The 21,543-nt window shown below is 42.9% G+C and overlaps 1 protein-coding gene across 13 annotated transcripts in view; it reads left to right on the top strand.

Moving 5' to 3' along the window:
• Positions 1-1,523: 1,523 nt before the first annotated feature.
• LRRFIP2 (LRR binding FLII interacting protein 2) overlaps positions 1,524-21,543 on the top strand; it is a 415,348-nt gene continuing 395,328 nt past the window's right edge. For 4 of the 13 annotated variants that reach the window (XM_086964762.1, XM_086964761.1, XM_086964764.1 and 1 more), the window contains exon 1: positions 1,559-1,910. The gene's annotated coding sequence lies outside the window, so the exon portion shown is untranslated. Of the gene's footprint in view, positions 1,911-21,543 lie in introns of all 13 variants that reach the window. The other 9 variants (XM_086964765.1, XM_086964766.1, XM_086964763.1 and 6 more) reach the window with 6 other exon arrangements.

Below are 21,543 nucleotides of genomic sequence, written 5' to 3'. Positions count from 1 at the left end.
CAACATCATCACTGGCTCCCAGTCAGAGCCAGAATCATTTTCAAATTACTAAGCATACTCTACAAAGACTTACATGGTCAGGGACCGACCTTCTTGTGATCGGCTTTTTCTATCTATCTCCCAACAAGATCTCTACGCTCAGCCTCATCTAAACTTTGTTGGCTCCTCCTTTAATGCGAGTTAGATGGGGCCACCATGGATTTGTATTAGGTGCGTCTTAGGCCTGGAACACTCTACCTCTTTCTATTAAATCCCTACCTAATCTTTTAGCCTTTAGAAAGGCTCTCAAAAAATGTCACCCTGCACTAATTCTTCAGTTGCAGCACTCATTGCTTTAGTAGTTTACTCAGCTAGTGCCAAGACACCTCATTGGTATTCGAGCGCTTTATAAAATCATATTACATAACATAACATACCTCCATCTTTGGAGCTCATTCCTCTAGAGGAGCGATGGGCATCCAAAGACTTTTGAGGGGATTCTCGTCTAAAGGGTATTCTGAGATCGACTGATTAGTCCAATTATAATTTTCGTACATTTTATTGCAAACATATTTATACTGCTTCTTCTGTGGTCATAAGTACACTTTAAACAAGCATAATAGGAGCCTCTGTGTCTTGCCATACAAACTAAATTTTACTAGTCTTACGAAGGAAAGTCCTTATTTTATTAAAGATACAGAGGCGAGTATTATCCAGCCGCAACATGTTTTTAACATTGTTTTCACAGCCCTACAGTTACAGTGCTTCAACATCAACATCTGCATAAGGTGTCTGCTTTTTCTTCCAGCTTTGAAATTCCAGTTGCTTCTTCTCTATGGCTTTTCCTGACCTGGTTGTCTTCCCTCAGATGCTTTCCTCCTGGATCCAGACTTTTGAAATTTACTCAAGAAATGTTTACCCTGGTGTTGGCAGTTTGTCTGATTTATCTAAATCTTGACTGTTGCAGTTTAAAATAATGCAAGATTTCAAGGCATAATACTCGCCTCCATCTTTATATGAAAATTTAGACTTTCCTTCATAAGATTAGTAAAATCTAGATTTTTTTTCTCACTTAAACGTAGACTCTAGAAAGTTCCCACTCTAAGATGGCTGCCAGTCATTATAGAAATTTCGACTATAAGGCTGTCTGGCAAGCATAAACATCAAAGATGGACTAGAAAGGGAATCTTGCTTATCTTTCATTCATATTTGGGGGCCATCTTGAACTGTAGTTTGAAAGGTATGTGTAACCAAATAGCGTTTGATCAATACATTAATAACATGTGTATTCTAATCTGTATTCTACCAACATTTGGCGGATTCAAAGACAATAGCATGTTTCAGCACGATTTTATTTTCCAAATATATTCAGTAGTTTTTTTAGAGAAGTGTTGAGCATATTTTAATAATTTCAAACTATGCAGCTGTACCTTTGCCCTCAATATAAAGTGTGTTTACCCCGCAGATGTTTTACGTTCATTAACATAAAGAACTGCTCTGTCACATGCGCTTTGGTGAACACGGGAATTCCTTGGACAGTGCTTGTCCGTTTTTTATGTCTAAAAACGCTGCATGTCACAGACTACTACCGCGGCCGAGGCTGTAATGTTCATGCTGCTGCTGCAGTCTATTCCTGGCCTCCGCCCTGTGAGCCGCATCCGGCGCTGGCAGCAAGGGCCGCGGCAGCAGCTCCACCCTCTTCCTGCCCGGGCTGCCGCAGCCGCCACAGTGTTACCCGGGCGGTCGGGGAGCGCCAGACTCCAGGGTCGCGGCGCAGGGAGCCGGCATCACAGTCACCGCTAGCTGTCAGAACAACAGTCCCCGGCCCAGGGGCTAAGGAGTGGTCGCCCTGCCCTGACCCTAGTGCTGTGGAAGCATTGCCGATTCTGGGGGTGACAGGGGTCCGGCCTGCAGCCTAGGACCCTTTTCTGGTGAGTAGGCTGAGATCGCTCTGTCTGAAGGGTTTATGGGGGGTTTCAGTGGGGGTTTAGAATTAGTGTCTGAGTGTACAAGTGGCAGTTCGCCTCCTGCGGGAGCGCCGTGCCCTCTCTGTCAGAGAAGTTAACAGATCAAAGTCTTTTTAGCGGTAAGATAAGCGAGGCTGGTGTTGCCGAAATAAGCTCACACGTCTATAAAATAACACTGGTGTTCTAGTGCAGACCGTTGTAGCAACCACGTTGTTTTGAGTGTCTCTCTGTGTTTATGGCTAGTCTGTCCAGTTTGGTGGCCTGGTCGGACATACTTTCATCCCACTTTAAAGTTTATTGCAGCCCACGAGGAACGAGACAGTCTCGCTGCGCTTCTCTGAGGTGACACTATCTACAGATCCAAGTCTCTCTGGTGGTCGGGTTGTTCTATCTTGGCGACTGAAGCTGGGTATTGATGTGCAGAGCCCGATCGTCGCCTGCACGCTGTGTGACAACACCTTCCCAAATTTGACGTTGATACCTCGCCCTGTACCTACTGCCCGAGGCAGCAGTCAGGCTTCTTAGACTCTGAGCTCTGCACCAGGCATCGGCGCAGCTGTCACACGTACTTTCTGTTTAAGTCCCGAATCAGTGTCGTGCCTTCTCGATGGGTAAAGCCCGACCAACCCAGAGAAACACAGGATGTACTCCAGTGTTAGAATGAAAGATAGCGTCCGGACGCTGACTGCGGCATGGTGCCAACTTTTGATGTTGGCTGCAGAAGCGCCACATTCATATTTAAATGCTGCCAACCCGCACCACTCAGCAAAAATACTTTTCTAAATTGGTATCATTCTTTGCATCTTGGGCGTTGTTCCTGAGAACCGTGGCGCTTCGTTCCAAAACACAGTGAATGAAATTGAGTCCCTTCTTGTCAGATTGAAGTCCGTGTAATCAATACATTTTAACCAGAAACTTCTGTCGTAAATGACGACTAAAAATTGCAACTTTTTGAGCATTTATTGATATTATTTAAACCTGTTGAAGAGTGAATAGACACATTGCAGTACAGCACATTACGTTGAACGGTTTGTTATATGGTGTACATTGTTACAGTTCTGCACAGTGCTTTAAATGGGGATGTACGGTTGGCTACTGAATACCTGCACTACTTTAATTTAATTTAAAAGGGAGAGTGCTTCTATTTCCGTGAAGGCATGGTGACAGGGTCCGAGGACCTGAGGGTGGAGGAGGTGATATTCTCCAGCCTAAACAACAGTATCAATGGCTTAAATCAAAGAAGGGAAGTTTTTTCAGTCTCTTTTCCTTGGAGCTTTATATTTTGTGAGGAGTATCAGTTTGGGGTGGCCATTGTTGGACTCCCGAGTCTTTGTTCTTCTCTGCGAAGACTAGTGATAAGGCCCGGTTCTAGCAGCGGGACGAGTGGGCCAGGACCACCCAAACATGACCTTTTGCCCACCCAGTCACAGCAGAAGAGGCAATGGAGAAGGCACCTGTTAAGTGCTTTCTCCATCTCAACGTCCAAATGTTTTTTCACTGTCATTAAAACTGAAATTGGGCATTGTGTTTTGGGAGTAGTGGTAGATGTGGGCGAGACAACAACTTAGCAGTGAGAGCCCCAGAACACAGCCCTGAAAATGTTTGGTTTGTAAAGGATACCACAAACATCACATTAAATATGATAATCTCTTCAAAATTCAAAGATGTTTATTTCTTTAACACATGAAAGCTTTGACAATATGTTTCAATATAGCGCTGCACTGAGAAGTACTTATTAAAAGTGACAGTTTTTAAACATGAACTTAGTCTTTCCTGCTCCCGACCTCACACTGGTGACAGTGCCAATAGTGATCCAACAGACAAGACTGCTGTCTTGTGGTCCCTGCTTGTGGCCCAGATTATTATAAAGGAACATTAGTCTATGCAATAAAACACAATAGATTCTTGTATAGTTGCGTTTCTGATTCATGTATTTAAACGTGAATATATAAAATATGAAGAAAAACATGTTTTGGTGAAATAATCACACAATTTAAGTGAGGAAGTTGCAATTTTTCCTTATTTTATGTTCTCACTTTGTACAAATCAGCCACTGTATGGCTATCTATTTGTCTCTCCTTTTTGTGTTAATGCTTTGTTTTTGCCTCAGTTTTTATTTTGTGCGAACTCGACCTAAAGGTATTGAAGCACTTTACATGAACACCAGTTACATCATGCAAGGTCACATTCATTTCATTTAGGCACTGGATATTTACCCAGAATCAACAGAATATTCAGCTAATGGCGAGATTCTAACCAGGCTTGTTCAGTTCCAAAGTTGTAAGCTTTTGCCGTAATGCCACATCCTGGGTAGATTGAGGGTGGTAGACAGAAGGTACATAAAAGCTTGGCTCATCATGGGCTCGAAGTTCCAAGAGCACCTCAAGCTGAGCCAGGCTTCAGCACAAGCTTCGATCAAGCTTTGTAGGTCCCCCATCTTTAGTTGGTATAGTGGGGACAGAAGTTTACTTGCCAATGATGCTGCAGGTACAGTAACGGCAAGGCCTGTGAACGCCGTCTGCCCCTTCATTATGGTCTGTGTGGGCGTTCTGACAGTGTTTATGTATTTTTAGCTTTTGTAAGAGGTGATTTCATTATACTTTTGAGATAGTAGCAGGGCATGCCTTGGTGGATAAGCAACCCCCAGGGCGAGGGAATCGTACATTTTCCCCAGCAATTAATGTTGTATTACAATGCCTAATAATAGGGTAAGGGCCTGATTCACAAAGGTATTCACTCCTGTGTGTAAGTTTACTATTTTTTATATTCACAAAATGCACGTTTTAATTATAACAGTATTGTCCTGACTCTGGAGATGCCTCAGTTGTGGTCGCGAGCTCTGCACACTAAAAGTCAGGCATGTCCTACATTTTTATGTGGAGAGCATCAGCCACAAGTGCGGAGTCTCCAGTCGTAAAGATACTATTCATGAAATAAAACTTGTAGTTTATGAATATCAAAAAATAGTAAACTTACACAAAAGTTTGTTTACCTTTTTGAATCGGGTAATAAGTGTCTGTCTTTTTTCTGCCAGATGCTGAGGTGAAGTAAATACCTTATCTTGTGTAAGATATTATATTGGGCTGAATTTGTTTTCGCTATTGTGCCAGAGTTACAAATTTGAGCTTTTCATATTCTGATATCTTATTACAGTACATTGCACATTCTGTGGTTATAGTCAACCCAACTGGAATTATGCAAGTTTATGGCTGTTATTTTCTGCAAAATTATGGAGTTGCCGCATTTAGCACTTGTTCTACCATCTGCTGCATAATCTGCTTACAAAAAAGTCCTAGATTAAAGGGTTCAAAAGTTACTAAAACATGCTTCAATATATTTACTGCAGTAAATATTGAAGACACTTTGAAAAGGTTGCCTGCCACCTTTCAGTTGCTTATTGCTATGCTTGTGTGTTCAATTGTATTAATGAGGTGCAACACAGGCCCAGAAAGTATTAAAAAGTGTATACAAATAACAAAATAATGAAGTCATACTATCACAAAACGTTGCTGCATTACACCACTTAATTTGCCTTTTCTTGCTGCATAATTTAGTCAACTGTGCTGCATACTTTTGTCCGCTCCCAACCACATAAATTCAGTGGCCCTGGTGATACTCTTTATCTAACCACATCTACTCGCACTGGGTCTGATCATAATTCATTTTAATAAAGGGCAACCACGGGTTGTGCAATGTGGGATGATATATAGTCAATGTCATTAATGCTAATGAATTAACTTCCCTTAGAACTAATTAACCCTAGCCAAGAAACTTTGGCTCATCTTTGACTGCAAACTCACTATCACAGCCCAAGTCAACGCCATCCGTGCCTAATGCTTCCGCAGACTGAACATGCTGAGTAATATTTTCAAATGGCTTCCAATAATAATGCTGAAAATCATCACCCATACTCCTGCCACCGGCAACCTAGTCTACAAGAACACCCTCTATGCTGGGATAGTTAAGTATCTGATCTTGAAGCTGCAGAACATCCAGAACACAGCAGCCAGAATCACTCCTAACCTCCCATGACACTCGCACATCTCACCTCACCTCAAGGAGCTACACTGGCTACCCATACCCAAATGAGCACATTTCAAACTCTTCACTCAAACCTTTAAGGCACTCTGGCCCAGCATACCTCTACAATATTGTCTGCTTTCACAAACGTTCCAGTCACCTAAGCTCGGCAAGACTCCTACTTGCTTACAACCCACACATATGGAAAATCAAATCCAGCTGTTAATCCTTCTCCTATGCTCCTAAAGAATGACATTACGTGTAGTTATGCATCCAAGCCTCCTCTTCATTTCTTGAATTCAACAACAAGCTGAAGACCAGGCTTTTCAAAGAACCACATTAGGCCCTAGGTTTGGTCTAATCTCACTCTGGCTCAGCACCAGGATACCCTCCTGGGTGAGAGTGTGCTTTACTAACCGACATGACATGACCCCAGAGAAGCACAGGCACTTTATGGAGCATTCAGTTCAAACTGGTACAAAACTGAGCCTTGGCTGGAGTATTGTTAGTCTGGATGATTGCTTTTCTTTCCCATGTAGTGTCTGTTTTCCTCTGCGCCCACCTCCATACTATGGATGGGCTAAGAGGCGAAACGATTCCCTCATTTGCGTGTGGTCATGCCCCTGCAAATGAGGGAACGTCCCATACATACATGCGTGCCAGCATTTCAGTATACAGAAGGGGCTGCACAATCTTATATGACCCATTCAGTAACCAGGGCATTCTGTGTAATACAGCCTCAGAAGGTTACCTGTTTGACTGCATTTAATGGTTGTACACATCAGGCATGAAAACTGTTCTTAGTTGTCAACAATACTGCATTCTTTTTTTCAAAAGGTGTTCCTGTGTTTTTTAAACTTTTTTATCAATGACAGTACACCACAAAAGAACAACATGGAAATAAACAAAGTTCACCGTATGCAAAGAAATAGGCGTTAGGCAAATTGCAAGGAGGAAGTAGCCAGTTTTCCTAGTGCGAAAAGTCAAGGTTTAGGTGTGGTAACAGGGACCTCCTTAACCTGGAGCTAGTACTAGAATCTGCTTGGAATCAAAGTGCTTCTGTTGAAGCCTGGCCCACAGAAATTCTAAGGGTCAGGGCAGTTGAGCATCAACATTAGCTCTTACTCTCAAATAACTCTCTAGATGCACCGTATGACTGTTTGGAAGGAGATATGATGTAATCTTGGGGTTGTAGGCTAACTCCAAAATTGACAACTTTGGTCCCATGTTGGCCCACCTGAATATATCCTTGGCCCATCCAGATGAACGTTTTTGTAACCGGTCCTGATGTACATAGTGTTAGGTGTAATTAATTATCTCTCTATTTTAACGCTGCAGTTCCGTAGTTTGCCCATAATGTCTGCTCCGTGTGTTTACTCTCACAGATCCTTTCTATTCACGGAGGACGAATCGCCACCATGCATTTCAGCAAACAAGAGAACAATTAGGGTATTTTTCAGACTGTTTGGGGAGCGTTTGCAAGTGTATATAACAGTTGAGAATGTTTTGAAAAATAAGTAGCTCATAGTTGAAAGCTAGAGGAAAATATAGTATGGTACAAGGTTTTTATTGAGTATGCTTTTTTTATCAGTAGTTCAAGGTATTGAAATGCTATTTAGTAATTTCCATTTCTTTACTTGCAACAGTGCCTCAGGCATTAAACATTGCTATAGAGTATAACATCTAATGTGCAATATGTTTCTACTATCTTATTTGTATTGCTTTCACGTACTGCCTTAAGTATACCATCAAAGCTATATTGCCTTTAACAATGAGTATCCATCCTCTTGGTGACCATGGACCTGCATTACTGGATTGAATCAAAACTTCTTACAGTTCATGATGAATATGGGCAAATCGTACCCCACAGCGTGGTACTGTTTGTTCCCCTGCACTTGTAATTCACAGTGCCTCACCACAACTCGAAATAGCCTTTTAATTGTTTACAAGTCATGTTATATTGTAGGTCACCCGTTCACTTACTATAGACATTGTATTTATAACGAAAGTTGCAGACAAGAATCCTATTGTTCTACTTTTGGACATTGCATCAACTGGATGATCACAGTAATCAGCGACCTTAGTCCTGTGTATTTGTAACTTCATTTTTAATTCACAAAAAAAAACCTAATGGATGAACTCCCCTGGACCAACCTTTTGGTGTATTTTGAGATGGTTTTGGTACTTAAACTTAATGTAGCTTTTAGAGATGGTTATGTTTGATGACACTGCACAACTGTCACTGATAATGAAATAAAAAATAAGTAGGCTTGGTAAATATTATTTTCAAAAAAGGTAGTAAACTAGTTTGAGGCAGAGATGCATCTTGATAAAACTCAGTGAAAATGTTTATGGGTGAGCCTTTGTAAGAAAACTAAAATAATGTGGTTATTTAAAAAAATGTGATGGCATTTGTGGTCTGCTAGATGGTTCTCTCGGAATTCTTTCAAATGTTGGGCACAGAAAGTAAGCATCAACTCACCTTGCCAGACGGTGTTACCGTCCAACCTCAACCTACACAAGCCCTCTGTGATTCCCTCAATTCATTCTTCAATGACAAAATCATAACCATTAAAAACAACATTCCTCTTCCTTCTTCTCCCACTCCTTATTCTTTACCCCCTATGAACCCCTGTCGTTTTGATGTTTTCCCTCCCATTTCCTCGACGGAGTTCATTTCCTTGCTACACACGGTGAGCTCGGGTTCCCCTAATGACTGCTGTCCCCCTCAAATCCTTAAAGCAGCTTTCCTGGCCTGCCCGGATCCCCCGCTGGAACTTCTTAACAACTCGCTCGCCACAGGCACAGTCCCGGATTCCTTTAAACAGGCTGTTGTAGTTCCTATACTTAAAAAACCTGGTGCTGATCCTTCTGTCCTGAGTAACTATCGGCCGATCTCCCTTCTCCCCTATTTGGGGAAAATTTTGGAGACCTATGTCACTCGCTGCCTCAGCGCATTCATTGAGGGGTCTTCCTTATTGGATAACCAGCAAGCCGGCTTCAGACCGGCTCACTCTACCGAAGCTGTCATCGTAGCCGTAATGGATGTGCTGAGGCATGGTGCCGATAAGAACATTGCCCAGGCACTTGTTCTACTAGATCTGTCAGCCGCCTTTGACACGGTCGATCATGCTATCTTGATCGACTGTGTCAATAATGCGGGTATTCAGGGCATGGCTCTAACTTGGATCAGGTCTTTTTTGCACCAGCGCTCCCAGTCAGTTTATCTTTCCACTTTCTCTGCCCCTTACTCCTCCCTTTCTTGTGGTGTCCCTCAAGGCTCTGCTCTTTCGCCTCTTTTATTTAATCTTTACATGTAACCTCTTATAGTTTCTCTCCGTCACACCCCGGTTACTATTTTTAACTACGCGGACGATCTACAGTTGATTTTCCCTGTTGATCCCTCTCTCTCTTCCTGTGCCAATTTCCAATCCACCATTCTTGCCATCTCAGAGTGGATGCATTTTAGTCAGCTGAAGCTCAATCCCAACTAGACGGAGTTAGTATTAATAGGAGGGTTAGCTAACCCCTGGAACTCTAGCTTCTGGCCCCCCTCTCTCGGACCCCACCTTGTCCTGTCAATTCGGTGAAGAGCCTAGGCGTAATTATACACAGTGATCTGTCTATGAGGCCTCAAATTAATGCTGTTACATCTTCCTGCTTTTTTCAGCTACGCAGGATTTGCAAAATACGTAGGTTCCTTACTACTGAAGCTCTCATACTTGTCATCATGGCTCTTGTCACCTCCCGTATTGACTACGCTAACTCCCTCTATGTTGGGATACATGCTTACCATCACCACCGGCTGCAGCTGGTACAAAATCAGGCGGCCAGACTGGTCTTCCACCAGCCCAAACACCAACACGTCTCGCCCCTTTTGAGGAGATTGCACTGGCTCCCAGTGGCCTCTCGTTGCATGTTTAAATTGGGCTGCACTGTTTTTAAGGCTCTCATCGATCTTGCACCTGCTTTCATCACTTCTAGCCTTAATCGTCACATTCCCTCAAGAGATCTCCGGTCCACTTCCCACAACTTGCTAATTGTCCCTAGGTATAAACGCAAAAAGCATGGAGGCTTACGTTTCTCTTTTCTGGCCCCCTCACTGTGGAATTCCCTCCCGATTTCACTCCGACTCTGCCCCAGTTATGCTTGTTTTCGTAAACTACTTAAAACCTATTTTTTTCAATTAGCCTATGAGTAATCCTGTTCTGTCCCCCCGCAATTGTCTGTGAGCGCCATGAAACCGTTTGGTGACCGTGTGCGGTATAAATATTTTTAACATAACATCAAGTGCTTTCCATGTTCCTCAAAATAGTGACAATTTTTTAACTTCAATATTTTTTAACCCCTTATATGTTTGTGACGGCCAGGAGGCATCACAGTGGGCTTGTGCGGTGGACGGCCACTGGCCGTCCGAATCCCGCCCACTAATGAAAACTCCAGCGCAGACATTTCGCACGCACGGAACAGGTTAAAATCTACCCCAGCATGCCATTCCTTTTTATAAAATGCAACTTGTGACACTCGCACAAATGCACTGACCATTGATTTGGCAGTGCTGCTGTTACAGAATGTTAGCATAGTGCTGGTTACGAATGTGGTTATCTCTTCATTAAGTAAAAGAAATCCAAGCAAGCCTTGGTAAATGCAATATATTTTGCCTATGTGATTAATAACAGTTTTTTGTTTTAAGTTGTAGCTTGGTGAGCAGTTGTGCAATATAAGTTAATGAAGACCCTTTAAAGATTTATATTAAATGTGAGGCAACTTAATGGAAAGCTTGGAGTAAATGGTGCCCAGAAACTCTAAGGGAGCTCCCCGCAGCTATGCAAGAATCGAGCAACAGTTCAGCTGGAAAGAGTGCTGAACCGTAGATCAAAGAGGACTAGAAAGGCTGAACAATCTGGGTACCAAAGGGTCCAAGAAGAAAGGCTTGCCTAAGGGAGATAAAAACACCCTAATTGCAGAACCACTGTAACCCCAGCATAGAGAGAGAGAATCCTTGTAGAAAAGCTCCCCTGCATGAACCGAAGAATAGCAGGAGCTGCAGAAGTGAAAGGAGAAAAATACCACACCCTACACTTTGTATAAAAAACATATAGAAAATGGAAAATTGAAATGCGACACCACCTACAAACGCCAAACACATGACAATCTTTGCAGTAGAAGGGAAATGTGCTCGGAACTGCAGCCACTTAAGAAAAGTAAAGCGTATAGTGCCCTGGCAGCACAAACTGCTGTATAAAAAACGCAAAGACCCTGAACAGTATATAATGTAATTTATGGCCAACGTTGTGGTAAAAACAATATGAGTTGCCACTTACAGCCGTCATTGTAAAGTAAAGCGTGCAACGCTCCCAGCAGCCTCATCTCAAGTAACCATAACAATGCTGTGTGTGAGTGCAGTTGCGATCGGGCGTTGGCTTCCCAACACACAGAACTAGGATCAAGAGGTATCCATTGAGACCAGCACAGTGCACTGAGCCAGCACTGTAGTTTTAAAGCAGGGGTGTATTTTTCCGCGACAACAGGGTTCCTGAGATGCTTAAAAGAGGTTCCACCAAGGCAGTTGAAAATAGTTCTTGGGCCACGGAGACTTATAAGAGAACCACACAAGGAACAACAGGAAATAGTATGCTACAGGCAATAGAAACAGAGGAAATGTAAGTGACAAGCACACAAACCAATGAAAAGCAAGGGCGGGATGTAAGCCCCTTTTAAGATTTATATGAAATACAATAGATTTCACAAGCATTGTGCGGACTAAACCTAAAAAAACTATGAAAAGATGCTTACTGTCATAAGCAGTCCTTTTCAAATCTGAATGTTTTGGTAATGCAAAATAGTACAATATATGCTGTTTTGTATTGCAATTGGTTAAAAATGAAGCAGGGCACCTGGAAAAACAGTTAAGCAGCGAGAAGCTAATGATTTTATGAGTCGAGCAAGCCTCGTGTCACTGTCTCCACCAATCACACCGGTCACAGTTTTTTTCTAAGGGACCCTTTTCTCTCTATCACTATGTACAACAAGGAGGCAGCAGATTCTTTCCGCAGATGTCTTAATGGGCTATTATGACTTCCGGTGCTACTGGTGTTTTTTCAGCTCCAGTAAATGGACCAACATGGGAGGCTCTGGTTGCTTTCTGGGTTCTGCGTATTGGTTTCGGGAATAAGGGAGATTATGCACTCAGTAGTAATGCCCATTTTTCACCTGAAAAGCTTCCTATTGTGAATTCAAAGCATTGCTCACAGCATCTTATTTAATGGTCTTTAAAGATGAGCAGTTGAAGGCCAATACCAAACAAGTCGGTTTAACTGTGCATGAGTAAAAGCGGAGTGTTTGTAAGAGAATACCTTTCAGTGAGTAAAGCTATTTACCAGTAACATTGTTAATGTATTGTAAATAATCTATCTGCTGTTTTGTAATTGTTATAAAAAACAGGTATATATTATGTAGCTATTTTGTTGGACATCTTTGAAATATTAGATATCTGCCACATATTCGATGACTGCAAATTTGGCAACATTTTAACTAGGGCAATCAATACATTTACTTTCTTTTTCTATCTCTTGTACATGCATGTACTCATTACTGTTCACTGAGATAAAAGGAATGCAGTTTTATGATACAGTTTGCAATATTTAAATGTGGTAAACAACACTAATGCTTGAAGCATAACTTATTTATTTATAAAGTTTTCTATAGCGCAAACAAGAACCCGAAGGATATCCGAGCCCTTTACAAAAAGGATGGAAGGAGGATAATACATACAATATCGACATTAAGTAGGAATAAAAGCAAGAATATTCACATAATTACAAGATGCTTGGGTCAAAGGAGAGTAATACAAAAAGCAGGTACATAGCGGACTGAACAGGGGGCACACTATGAGATAAAGAAGAGCAGCATCCAATGATGGTCCAATGGTTGTAGGATCATTGACCTTGAGCAGGTGAACCTAGCCCAATTAAGGTAGGAATTTGTCCATTAAGAATCTTTTGACTTCCAGTTTGAAAGCAATCGTTAAGGAGATTCTGCGTATTTCTGGTGGAAGAGAGTTCCGTGTCTGTGGGGCGGTGCCGGAGAAGGCTCTCTGGCAAGTTCTCTTTTTCCTAAAGATTTGTGGTTTCAGGAGGAAAATGTTAGTACTTCTTGAGACTTTGCCCCCGCAGGATAATTCAAGTTTTTGTACTAGGGAGTTTTCAAGTGGAGGGCTTTGTGCGCCAGAACGGCAATCTTTAACTGGATTCGAGCTTCGTAGGGCAACCATTTAAGAGATTTTAGGACTGGTTTGGTACCTGTAACGGATGTATGACGTTACAACGCATACTTTAACAACGCATACCGTTACAACGCAATTTTTACAACGCAGGATCCTTTACAACAAATGCCTTTACAACGCATGACATTACATCGCAGATGCTATTACAACGCATGCCATACTGCGTTGTAATAGTTGCATTGTAACGGTTGTTTCCCCCTGTAACCAGTCTGGCCGCAGCGTTCAGAGATGCCCTTAGTGGAGTCAAGGTGTATTTGGGAAGGCCACAGAGTGTAGCGCTGCCATAGTCTAATCTCAGTAAGACGAGCGCTTGAACCACTTCCTTGAAATCAGTTTGTGGAAGGAATGGTTTGATATTCCTAAGTGTCCTCATTAAGTAATTTGTTCGTCTACACATGTTGCTGATATGATTATTCATGTTCAGGTGCTTGTCCAGGGTGATTCCGAGAGTTTTGGCTGAGTCTATACTGAGGGGGGTGCAGTTGACAGCTGTGAGGTGATTCAACCACAGGTCTAGCTTAGGGATGTGGCTCAGAGGAGAGTTGAGAAGGAATTCAGTTTTAGAGATGTTGAGCAGGAGATGGTTCTCAGTTAGCCTATTTTGAGTAGACGATCATGGAAAATAAAGTACCACTCCTCCTTTTGTTAAGGGAATATTGTGTAGAGGTTTCGATTTTGGAAAGCTCTTGCATCTCAAATTATACTCTAATTCAATGTCTTTTTTAATCTAGTCACTTGAAGTTCTCCTCGACGTAAATTGTTAAAACATGCATTAACACAGTTAAATGCATATTGCACATTTCTGCTGCACAAATATAGATGACATTTTTCTCTTAGTTCCTACAGCTGCAAGTACCGCACATGTACTAAGTTTCTTTTTGGGTTCAAGAGCAGTTCAGGTATCTAGCACTTTGTAGCTTAGGGTCCAGCTATCTTGGTTGTGTAGGCATTTCACAGAAACATATTTAGGACTCCAGGTATATTGGTTGCACTGTTGCAATGATCCACCAACAGCATTTGAGAATTGTTGTTCTGGCTCCTGCCCTTATGTAGATTTTTATACTATCTAATATAGAATTAGAGTGATGCAAGAGGCATCACTGCTCTGATGGAAATGCTCTTCCATCGTCGTATGCTTGCTATTGTGATCCTGAAGATTGTAGAAGTACAGTTGTGCCTTTCACAAACTCATTTCCTGTTGGTCCCAGGTGGGACCTTAGTTATGTGTCGTTTTTTTAGGTCTTGCCTGAGACAGCGCATGCTGTCTCTTCGAGACCTTTAGCAAGTGTTTTTTAAAATGGACCCCCAGAGGCATTTGCTGGCCCACAGCTTGCATTCACGAGCTCGTGCACAGCTGCCATCTGTGTTTTTGTTGTTGTTGCTCCTCAGCTCGCACTCCCCTACCCCCCTCCCACCTGGTCAGCTTCATTTGTGTCTTCTATCACTGTGAATGCTCTTGCTTCCACCAGGCACACACACCACCAGCCATCAGTGCACGCTTCCACCAGGCACACACACCACCAGCGGTTAGTGCACGCTTCCACTGGGCACACACACCACCAGCTGTCAGTGCATGCTTCCACCAGGCACACACACCACCAGCTGTCAGTGCACGCTTCCACCTGGCACACACACACCACCAGCCGTCCTTGCACGCTTCCACCAGGCACACACACCACCAGCCGTCAGTGCACGCTTCCACCAGCCGTCGGTGGACGCTTTCACCAGGCACACACACCACCAGCTACCAGTGCATGCTTCCACGAGGCACACTCGCCACCAGCCGTCAGTGCACGCTTCCACCAGGCACACATACCACCGGCGCACGCTTCCACCAGGCACACTCGCCACCAGCCATCAGTGCACGCTTTCAACAGGCACACACACACCACCAGCTGCCAGTGCATGCTTCCACCAGGGACACACACCAGCAGCCATCAGTGCACGCTTTCAACGGGCACACACACCACCAGCCGTCAGTTTACGCTTCCACTGGGCACACACCACTAGCCGCCAGTGCACGCTTTCACTAGGCACACACCCCATGAGCCGTTCGTGCACGCTTCCACCAGGCACACACACCACCAGCCGTCCGTGCATGCTTCCACCAGGCACACACCACCAGCCGTCGGTGCACGCTTCCACCAGGCACACATACCACCGGTGCACGCTTCCACCAGGCACGCTCACCACCAGCTGTCAGTGCACGCTTTCAAAAGGCACACACACCACCAGCCGTCAGTGCACGCTTTCAACGGGCACACACACCACCAGCCGTCGGTGGACGCTTCTACCAGGCACACACACCACCAGCTGTCAGTGTACGCTTCCACTGGGCACACACCACTAGCCGCCAGTGCACGCTTTCACCAGGCACACACCCCATGAGCCGTCCGTGCACGCTTCCACCAGGCACACACGCCACCAGCCGTCCGTGCACGCTTCCACCAGGCACACACGCCACCAGCCGTCCGTGCACGCTTCCACCAGGCACACACGCCACCAGCCGTCCGTGCACGCTTCCACCAGGCACACATGCCACCAGCCGTCCGTGCACGCTTCCACCAGGCACACACGCCACCAGCCGTCCGTGCACGCTTCCACCAGGCACACACGCCACTTGCCGCCCGTGCACGCTTCCACCAGGCATTCACACTACCAGCCTTCGGTGCATGCTTCCCCCAGGCATACACACGACCAGCCGTCAGTGCACGCTTTCACCAGGCACACACACACACACACACACACACACACACGCACACGCACACACACACCACCAGCCATCACACACTACCAGCTGTCGGTGCATGCTTTCACCAGGCACACACACACCACTAGCAGTCTGTGCACGCTTTAATTGGGCACACACACCACCAGCCGTCAGTGCACGCTTTCACCGGGCACACACACTACCAGCTGTCAGTGCACGCTTCCACCAGGCGCACACACCATCAGCTGTCAGTGCACGCTTCCCGTCAGTGCAGACTTTCGCCGGGCACACACACCACCAGCCGTCAGTGCATGCTTTCACCGGGCACACACACACACCACCAGCCGTCAGTGCACGCTTTCACCAGGCACACACACCACCAGCAGTCAGTGCAGCAGGCAGGCTCTTCTCAGAGTTTCTTGGTAAATAGGTGTTCGGTGCCTGGGAGGGAGTGGGTCGAGTTTCCTTAAACCATGCTGAGTATGCAGGTGCATGAACTCCTTTGTGAGTGAGTCATGCTGCCTGGGGCTCACTCACTCCACACTTGTAAATGGCGCCTGCACCAGGCTTTGTCTCATTTGCAAAGTTCGGCGCGTGCGCACAGCTAGGCAGCCGCCACACCCCCGGAAGTGACTGCTTCCTAAAACCAGAATGCAAACAACATTCAGAGCAATGAAAACAAGTTCATTTGATGCAAAGAACTATTAACAAAAACCATGTCCAGCTATTGTAGATCTGGCAACTTAAACAAAACGATTCAGAAAAGGGGGTGGTGATGAACAGGGCTTGATCCATCACCGCTTTTTAGCTCACTGCACCATCCCAGCTCAGAACCTGGCTACATGCAAATTAGTCTGTTCCTGTCCCAGTGCATGATGGGAACAGGGCAAACCAAACTACCAAGCCAATTCTTATACTGGGAAGGAAACAAGCTTCCGGGGACCGGTTTCTGGCATTTCAGCCGTCGTCGGCCCGGCTTGCTTGAATCCTGATGGTGCAATGAGCAAGGGACTCACATCTGAGTATACCCTTCCACGCTTATGGTGGACAAAATGATTCAGAAAAGGGGGTGGTGATGAACAGAGTGTCTGAATTAAGCAGACCACTCTTACCCAGTCCAAAGATCAGGGCTTGATCCATCACCGTTTTTTAGCTTACTGCACCATCCCAGCTCAGAACCTGGCTACATGCAAATTAGTCTGTTCCTGTCCCAGTGCATGATGGGAACAGGGCAAACCAAACTACCAAGCCAATTCTTATACTGGGAAGGAAACAAGCTTCCGGGGACCGGTTTCTGGCATTTCAGTCGTCGTCGGCCCGGCTTGCTTGAATCCTGATGGTGCAATGAGCAAGGGACTCACATCTGAGTATACCCTTCCACGCTTATGGTGGACAAAATAATTCAGAAAAGTGGGTGGTGATGAACAGAGTGTCTGAATTAAGCAGACCACTCTTACCCAGTCCAAAGATCAGGGCTTGATCCATCGCTGTTTTTAACCAAAACAGCAACAAAAAAACAAACGAGCATTGGCATAGCCAATAGGTCTTGCTTTTTGGACCCTATAAGTATTTAGGTGTGCAGCAGAATATCCTTGGTGCAACAACACCAACTGTTTCATGGCTAAACACTTATAGGGTCCCAAATGCGAGACCTATTGGCTATGCCAATGCTTGTCTGCTTTCCTCTGCGTGTCATTTTCCATCCAATCACCACCTGTTCAACAGGTATCCTTACTTGCGTAGTAATATAAGCACAACTTTTACAATACAAATTCGTATTTACCTGCATAGAATACCACTCACAAATAGAATACTAAAACACCACTAACTGACAGTCAATCAATGTTCAGGCTAGTTATGCCATACGTTTGAGTCGGGCTGAATTGTAATCTCTCTTTAGGATTTTCACATCATGACGTGGTCATTTACAACATAAATGACCATGTCTATACACCCACCATTCTGCCCATTTGTGAATCTTAGGGCATTCGTGCAGAGGCTATCTCACTTTATCTACCTTTCCTCCTTTTATTTCACAGTCACGCCGCAACCTGAAGTATTTATGAGAGTATTTCTCGCACTCCAGTTTAAGCCGACCCAAGCACTTCTATATTTATTAGTCATCCGAGACTACATGCGATACGTCTATGAATATCACATTAATACAAATCAATAATGCTTTAGTAGAGTTTAGAAAAATTACTATTTAAAGTAGAAATCATACAAGCCTTCAGAAATTGCCGAAAATATTCTTCTCAAGCATTCTTCTTAAATGGCTCAAGACAAAGGTTTTGCTTGGATATATTCTACTAAATATCTACTTCTGATTAGCAAAAAATGAAAATGACTATCTGCTCAAAGCAGGGTTGGGAGTAAAAGCATTCCACTTATTTAGAAACTGAACAATGGGTAAAAAAAAATAGGAATCCGTCCTTGTGTTTTAAATTTAAACCCTTGCTTCTTTAATGCCTTTAAACATTGCTTGCATTCTACCACCTGCATAGGTGTTCCTTGATGACATCTCTGTAAACTACGTGCTAGTAAATACACTCTACAGATCCGATGCTATAACATGTAACTATTTTGGTAGCTCTAAGTCTCCTGAAGGTAACTTTGACTGCACAGGTTTTCTTTGCCTGCTGAATTTGTAAGTGCAGAAGCGTCATTGCTTTGTTAATGCATCATTTTTGTTTTAAAAGTAGGCCTCGATGTTCCAGGTTCTTTACCATGTGCAGCATTTGCACATGTAGCAAGGAATGTAAATTTCTAAAATGGTAATGTTTAAGGTGTCCGTCTTTCCGTGAATGAACTGATAGACATAAGGCAATAACGCATATTGTTTTGAAAACACTCAAAGTTTTCTATACAGGTGTTATGTACTTAATCCAGCGGGTCTAAAAAAATTCAGTCTCATATATGCAAACTCTGCACCATGATACTCTCCATTATTTATTAATTTAACACTAGGCCCAATCTCAACAGAGACTTGTATTATGACCTACTGAATCATATGACCTAATTAATCAAATCTAGCAAACACTTTAATTAAGTAACATTAAATAGGCAATGGATTAACTAATGGTAACTCAAAGAAACGATCAAGACCAGCTTGTCATTTCAAAATCTATTTTATATATTTTAATTTCAAAAGCAGAAGCATTTCTCTTTATTAGCAATTTTATTTCAGTAAATTAATTTATTATAGGCACAAAAGATTAGCCAATTCGAAGAACCAACATCAGCATGAATAAAAGTTTTTATTTATTTCTCCATAGCCTGTTTCCCCATTTCCCTAACTTAGCTAAAGAAAAACCCTGTAAGTAAAGAAAAATCTCTTAAGTCTTACGTGAAAGGGAAATCTGGCAGCGTCTCTGGAGCACAGGATCGATCGAACAGTGCTCTTACCAAGGGGGCAATTCTTATAGTATTTTCCTATCTAAAACTAACTAAAAGAATACAAATATTCGAGCAGAACAAGATTTCATTGGTCAACGAATCTCTTTCGATGCGGTCATCCGACTCTGGATAGCCAGAGTCACGTTCTCAAAAGTACCATTGTCTATTAAATGATGTCACCGGCAGCTTCTGAGGAAAGTAACATTTGACAAATATCAAAACTTCCTTCGTCCGCTCAAGCTTTTTCCGCTGCCGAAACGACAAGTACGGCGTTGACCATGAACAATCTGAACCAAATGTCCTAAGCTTCCACACAGCCTTTGTTTGCAAGCCTTTCTCCATGAATTAATGTAGAAAACCATTTTCACAATCCAGCGTAGCTGTGCAAGGCCCACTTTGGCTAAGCTTTTTCGGACGTCCATTTTAGAAGTAGGCCACAAGCCTTTTAGCGTGAGGGTGAGTCTAGTATGCAAGGAAACACAAGACAATAATTAATTCAAGAAATGATAATTATTCTGTTCCCACCCCCTCTACTATAATTAACCCATTAGCTATGTTACCTAGTTTTGCATACAAACAAATAAACAATCACTAACACATGATACGACAATACGTAAACAAAAGCACATTTAAAAGAATGCACATGCTATTATTTTCAAAACAGCTGCAGTTAATAAATAACAAAACAAGAGACAAAGTAAATATATTATTTGAAGCAAAATGACAAACATGACAAGAGCACAAATGGTTATACCCGCGTGTTGATGATGGTGTATATTACTCTAGGTTGAGTCAGTAAACGTGCAAATCATGCGACACACATTAGTAAAAATACAAATTATGAGAGTTTCATTTGTCACAAACTTTTCAGAAATAAATCTGAAAGTCCGCTCCAACTCCCTCCTCTGGTGATTTTAAAATCACCAAACAAACCCAAAAATTTATACTAAATTTTTTATTTTATTATAAATGTCATATAATGATTTCTCTCAGTATTAGTAAGTCTAAACTCCTGTCTCATCAGTCTGTCTCTGTCTGGAACTATCATTTTGAGTCCTACGGAACTCAATCTCCTTCTCTTGAGCTTTTCTGAGTTTATAAATCCTCTTCTTTTCCCTCATATGCTTCTTTCTTTTGTGAATCATGCAACTGATTTTTAACAGAAGTGTCACTATAACAATAACTATAACAGGATAGAGTACTTTGCCAATAATTGAACTGCCAATGTCAGCAAACCATTGCTTGATTTCCCTAAATCTTTTTGCCAAACGTTCAGAAAAACTGTCATCTTCCATAGGTTCTATTTCTGTATGAAATTCTGTAATATTCTTAATTAATGATTCAATATTCTGGCTTTTATCTGGGATATATGTACAGCAATGCTGGACATGCAAAATCCCACAAACTCCTCCCTCTTTTGCTAAAAGGATATCTAGGGCAAGCCGGTTTTGCATAACCATGCTTCTGGTAGCAATGAGCTCTGTATTGACCAACTGGAAACCACTTGCAGTATCAGTGGACAATCTATCAACAATTGTGGAAACCTTTCTGATCTTTATTGCATTCAGGGTAATTCCCACCATAGGAATTATTGCACCAAATATATCTCCCATGATTTCTGAAAAACTTTCTCTTTTCATCCTATTCAGGTGTTTGCCAATTTCGAATGATCCTTCTTCATTTCTGTCAACATGGAAAATTTTAGGAAAGACAAGACCAAGGTAACATGTGCCATACCAATGGTCAGGAAGACTAAAATATGCTTTATTACCACAGACAAAATAAATCCCTGGGAAAATTGGGTCTTTGCCACCTTTAAATCCCCAACCCCCAATAATTCGATAAGTGTCTTCACATTGACTAGCACCAACAAAATAGTTATCATAGAGCGTATTATCTCTTCTGATACAAAGCTTTCCACTAACTGGTTCATCTATTTGGATGGCAGCAAATCTGTTTTCACCATTAAGTTTTTCATCCTCTATCTGCCAAAATTTTGATTTAGTCTGTTTCAGCATTTCATTCCTCTTATAAATTGCTCTTCTCTCCTCAACCTGATCAAGGAAAGATTTTTCTTCATCCCTCATTTTGCAAGTTAAATTATTTTTAAACGCATATTCAAGTTAATTCGTTAGTAACCAGGAAAAATTCCCTCATTTGCTTGGCAGGCTTAACTTTGTTAAGAC

Source organism: Lissotriton vulgaris, chromosome 4_1, assembly GCF_964263255.1.
Source record: "Lissotriton vulgaris chromosome 4_1, aLisVul1.2, whole genome shotgun sequence".
NCBI classification, from domain to species: domain Eukaryota; kingdom Metazoa; phylum Chordata; class Amphibia; order Caudata; family Salamandridae; genus Lissotriton; species Lissotriton vulgaris.
This window is presented reverse-complemented; position numbering and strand designations above follow the sequence as displayed.